Source organism: Pelobates fuscus, chromosome 2, assembly GCF_036172605.1.
Source record: "Pelobates fuscus isolate aPelFus1 chromosome 2, aPelFus1.pri, whole genome shotgun sequence".
NCBI lineage: Eukaryota > Metazoa > Chordata > Amphibia > Anura > Pelobatidae > Pelobates > Pelobates fuscus.
The window spans coordinates 166182512-166188802 of record NC_086318.1 but is presented as its reverse complement, the minus strand read 5'-3'; positions in this window follow the sequence as shown (position 1 = coordinate 166188802).

The window sequence follows — 6291 nt, the reverse complement described above, 5'->3', positions numbered from 1 at the left end:
TTTGTGTTTTTAGTCCTGTGGATCAATTTGCATATTCCCTCCATATTAATTCTCAAATGCCATGTTTTTGTTACCAAAACTCCTATTCAGTCACATGAACTTGTGATAGCTAAAGCAACACTGTTTTTTTTTTGTAACTACATTTGGACACACCAAAGATGCCTTGTGTCTTGATAACTAGGCAGTTTTTCACTCTTGTGATAGAAACTGTTCCAGTTCTCTATTCCACAGAGGGTAGGGAGTAATGTGTAGCACACAAGACCCATACGATAACAATTAAACTGGCGTACTCTGCCTCTCTATAGTTAATAATGTCCATCTTAATATGTTTTAAAGCATCTTTAATATTCATAAAGATTCTTCCCAGTACACGTAAGAGGCAAAGAATGGAGCCTTTGAGTTGTAATCAGATTTTATGACTTTTTTTTTTATTCTGTTATTTTTATATACATTTTCCAGAAACTTTAGTTTTACATTTTATAAAATATCTTGTGTTCTCTAGTTATTTATCACGAAGGACACAGTAGATTGTCCCACAAAAATGTGAACGTTATCAAGTGTTTCTAAGTCCCTCCGACAATTAACAACAATTTTCTCTGTCATGCTATTTTCTATTTAATAAATTATGTATCAGACAGTTGGGCATTTATAGACTGTTCTGAATGAGCACATTGTTAATTGTTTATGGGTCAGATTTTGTAAAAATATTGACAGAAAAGGTTGAGTTAAATGTTACGTCTCAAAGTTAAAACCATTGTTGAAGAATGTCCCTTTTTGTATAACTTGACAGTAACCTCTTTTCTTAAGGAGGTTGTTCCTTTGTCCTAAGAATGTATGTAGGTTTGCATTCTAGATGGTATTAACAGTATAACCATGCATATCATCATCTTCACATACACATGCATTTAAAGTGATGAGCAACAGTACATACACTGGAAATAGCTGGAATAATGTCAATGTCTGCGCAATTAAATAGCATTTAGATATTTTTATCTTGTGGAATGGCTTCAAGACTTAAATAGGACATTTGGCCATGCGCCTGTTGATGTCATTTGCTATGATTGATCCTGAATCCTTAGAGAATTAATAGTGTTGACTTTAGAATGTCCTTTAATGTGTCAGAGGGTATAGATGTGTAGCAGTATATAAATGGTAAGAGGAAGAAAAAATGAAAGCATAGTTAAGAGAATGATTGCTCACTGTCCACATTAGTATGCGCACATCTATATAATGGACAAGAGCGATGCTAAATATATTTGGCTTTAGTTGTAAAACTGACAAAAAGAATGTTAAAAGCTTGAAGTGCATTCAGCTTAGCTTGATAGGAAGTTAAAACAAAATGATGGGCAATGCCCAACTGTGGAATGTCAAGGCTTCACATTTAGCAGAAGATAGAAACTAGACTGCTATAGAAACATTAAGTTTAGGAACTGTGGGCAAATTTCTCAGGAGTAATTTTATACTAGTCAATATCTTATCCAGATTAAACTGAAAGGAAAATACATTAGAAATGTATTACATTGCAATTAGTAAAACAATATTTTTCTTTTAATAAACAATTACACGATTGGCTGGCGCAAAGCCAAATGGACCTCCATGTTCATCTTCTCATCTTCGTCAGAGGGAGGGGAATATGTTTTCAATGATGTTTGTTCAGGTGGGGATATTTAGTAATTCTCAGGCATCTTATGTAACTGAATCCAGGATTTTAACTAATAACGCCATTAGGAAACTATATAAATGGAACACCAGCTTCTACATATTCAATGTTTTAGTAAAAAAAAAACAAAAAAAACAAAGAGAGAGAGAGAGAGAATTACACATTTTTGAACTGTGTAACAAAATAAGTAATGTTACGTAGTTACTATTGGGTTAGAAATTTAGAGAAAAAGAAAATGTGTGATTTTTTTTAAATAAAGTAGATTTACATGATTAATATATAACAAAGCAATGAGGATTGCAATAGCTAATATATTATGTAATAATCTTTTTGGAATCTATATTTAAAAAAATGGATTTTGATCTTTTTGTGTCATTGTATATGTTAATTTCCATTTAAAAAAAATTAATAAATTGAGTTTTAATGTAAACAAAAGCCCCCATGGGTAAACTATAGTTTGATCTTGGTCTGAAGATAATGAGATAGTTCTTAAACAAATAGACAAAGAAGCATTGAGTTTGTGGAGTATACATAAGATAAATATCTGGAGGAACTGTAAGATATGAAAATGGAGGTGGTTCTTATATTATAATTGTAACTTATTCATAAAAATAAAGAGGAAATCTTTCAGTTAAAGTGTATAATTTTGTGTGTGTTTTTTTAGTTGAAATAAATAGCCTAATTAGCCTAATTACTGATCTTATGCAATATAAAGAGAAGATGTATAGTTTCATATTACAGCCAGGGCCAGCACAACCGTTAGGCGAACTAGGCATTTGCATAGGGCGCCGGCCTGCTGGGGGCGCCCATCGGAATATTTCCTGGTGGACTGCCTGCCCCTGTCTGGGGCTGCAGGGCTGGGCGAGCAGTTCTTGAGCCGCCCCCAACACCGGGCCGATCCTCAAGGCGCCTGAAGATGGAGGCGCCGAGACGAGCCCTGAGACGAGCCCTGAGCAGTGCTAGGTAAGGCAGAGCAGGCAACTGCTTACCTTGATGGCAGGTGCCTGCTCTGCCAACAAATGCCAGTGAGGGGGATGGAGAAGGCAGGCGGCATGGGAGGCTGTTCTGGCAGTCTCTCACTCCTCCCTCGTGCGCCCTCTGTGATATCGGTAGCCGGAATATGATGTCATTCTGGCCCCATGATACTAAACAGTGCGCTGGAGGAGTGAGGTGCTGCATCACTGGACCCCAGGAAGATAGGGAGGCTGGATGGGCCTCAAAAAATACAATTGGGTGAGTTTGTTGTCAGTGAGTGTCTGCCTGTGTGTGTGTGTCTGTCAGTGAGTGTGCCATTGAATGAGTGTATGTATGTCAGTGAGTGTCTGCCTGTGTGTGTGTGTGTCTTTCAGTGAGTGTCTGCCTGTGTGTGTCTTTTTCTGTCAGTGAGTGAGTGTATGTATGTCAGAGAGTGTCTGTCTGTCTGTGTGTGTGTCTGTCTGTCAGAGAGTGAGTGTATCACCGGCAGCACTCCAGGATATGGAAGGTAAATTTATTCGTGGGTTCACCACCTCACCAGAATAAGTGTGACGTTTTGGCTCCTCAGAGCCTTAATCACGATGAGGTGGTGAGGTGGTGAACCCACAAATAAATTTACCTTCTATATCCTGGAATGCTGCCTGTGTTTCTCTTCTTTGATACTACATTGGTGGATTCAGCGGTGTCCATCCTACACACAGAGCATCCCCTTGGTGGAAGGCTGGAGCATATGTGCAGAACCTGAGTGCAGGGTATTTCTCTACTCTGTCCTGTCTGCAAGTTAGGGTTCCCTAGTGAACGTTACATTACAACAGGGCCAAATGGACCCAGCAGACATCTCGCAGCAGTTAGCTACTCAGAATTCCAAGCTGGAGGAGCAAGACCGCTTGGATCAGTTTGCCCAGGCATTGCAGCCTATTCTGCAGTGCACAGCTCACCTCCAACCATTGGCACAAGCTGATCCACCAGCATACCTGTACAAGAGGGTTACTCTCACTCGGTACACATGACACCACCCCAAAGGTATAATGGTGATCCTGCCCTTTGTCGTGGGTTTCTGAACCAGGTTGATATACACATGGTTATGAACCCACACTCCTTTTCTACTGACAGGTCAAAAATAGCCTTTGTCATTAACCATCTCTCTGGCAGGGCCTTGGCCTGGGCTAACCCGATATGGGAATCAGGTCCCAACATCACCTACACTGATTTCCTATCATCCTTTTGGAGAACGTTTGACATGCCTGGGAGAGCCTTATTACGCATCAAGCAAGGCTCCAGAACAGTGGTAGACTACGCAATAGAATTCCGTACTCTAATGGCGGAAGTAGCATGGAAGAACGATTCTCTGGTAACAGCTTTTCAGGCAGGGTTAGCCGATTACCTACTCGATGTGATAGCATCCAGAGATGTACCCACAGTATTAGATGATCTCATCAACTACTGCATTGTTATAGACAATCGCATTAAAGACAGATGCTCTCAGCGACAGTCTTATAGATGGATGCATGTTCACCCCTTGCTAGTCTTGCCCTCTTCTCTACCTGCTTTGCCTCCTTGTGGTCCACCACCAGAACCTATGCAAATAGGTACCACTAAGCTACCCTAAAAGGAGAAGCAACGCAGAAAGAGCGAGGGTCTATGCCTCTACTGCGGCAAAAATGATTGATGACAATATGTCCTGACCTGCAGGGAAACGCCAGCACCTAAGACCAGAGGAGGGGTTGATCTTGGGTGTTATGACATTATCCCCTCACGACAAAAACTCTAGACCGCTTCTCATGGTTACCTTCACCATCAACGGTGAGGCCATTCACACCAAGGCCCTACTGGACTCAGGTGCTGCTGGCAACTTTATAGACCAGTCCTTTGCTGAGTCCCATGCCATGACCTTGGTACGCAAGGCCTCACCTTTAGCCGTGGAGGCACTTGATGGCTAAGGGGACCCTAAGGTGACTCACGAAACCCAGGAAGTTCAACTCACCATAGGGGTCCTACACCGGGAAAGTATTACACTACACCGGGAAAGTAGTTGTGTTCCCCTTCATGCCCCAAAGTCCTCGGGTTCCCGTGGTTGATAAAACATAACCCCGTTATAGATTGGGTCACTCTGGACATATTGTCCTGGGGTTCTTCCTGCCTTACTCAGTGTCTTATACCTGTGCATCCCGTTTGTTCTCTCAACATGTCCTCAGCCCCTCCTCTCTCTACCTCGGTTCCTCCTCAGTATGCTGATCTAGCCCAGGTCTTCGAGAAAAGAGAGGCCAAGAAACTCCCCCCTCATCGCCCTTATGATTGTGCGATTGATCCTTTGCCAGGGACTATGCCACCTAAAGGCCGGGTATATCCCTTCTCTGAGCATGAAAACAAGATCATGGAGGAATATACTGAGGAGTCCCTGAAGAAAGGCGATCCTCAACTCCGTCAGGTGCTGGCTTCTTTTTCGTATCGAAGAAAGAGGGTGATCTCAGACCCTGTATAGACTATAGTAATCTGAACAAGATCATGATGCAGAACGTGTATTCTATTCCCCTTATCACTTAAATTTTTGACCGCTTAAAAGGTTCCAAGTGGTCCACTAAACTGGATCTCAGGGGGGCGTGTAACCTGGTCAGAATAAGAGAACAAGACGAGTGGAAAACTGCTTTCAACACTACAAATATTTAGTGATGCCCTTCGGCCTGTGTAACGCCCCTGCTGTCTTTCATGACTTTATTAACGATGTCCTCTGAGATCACATGCACATATGTGCTGTAGTGTATCTGGACGACATATTGGTATACTCCCCTCATCTAGACACCCACCATAAACATGTCAGATCAGTACTAAAGAAAGTGCTAAAAATGGTCTGTATTGCAAGCTCGAGAAGTGCCTCTTCGATCTGTGCAGTTCTTGGGGTACATCATTTCTGAGAAGGGTTTTAGTATGGACCCTTTAGTATGGACCCATCAAAACTTGGCCGCTTCCACAGGGACTGAAGGCCATACAATGGTTTGAGGGTTTCGCTAACTACTACAGAAAATTCATAAAGAATTTCTCCTCTGTAGTAGCCCCAATAACCAAGATGACCAAAAAAGTGGTTAATCACTGTGTTTGGAGTTCTGAGGCTCTTGGGTTTTTGAGACACTTAAAGAAGTGCTTAAATCAGCCCCTGTTTTGTGCCACCCTAACCCGTCACTGCCCTTTATTGTCGAAGTCGACGTGTCTGAGTCAGGTGTTGGTGCAATACTTTCTTAGAGAAAAACCCACAACCATCCTCTTCACCCATGTTGTTTTTTTCTCCAAGAAACTGTCTGATGCAGAGAAAAACTATGATGTGGGGAACAGGGAATTACTGGCCATAGTTTTGGCAGTTAAAGAGTGGAGACACACTATCCTGGTGATCACAGACCACAATAACCTCTCCTACATAGCCGAGGCTAGACATCTGTCTTCTCGCCAGGCTAGGTGGTCCTTATTTCTGTCTCACTTCCAGTATACCATAACATACAGATCTGGATACCGCAATGTTAAGGCAGATGCTTTATCCAGGCAACACGAACCACTGGAGGTCAACCAATCCCATCCAGAACCCATAGTCCCTTTCACCAACATGACAGGACGTCAAAGAGTACGTTATGGCTTGTCAAATTTGTACTCAGGCTAAGTCTCCCACA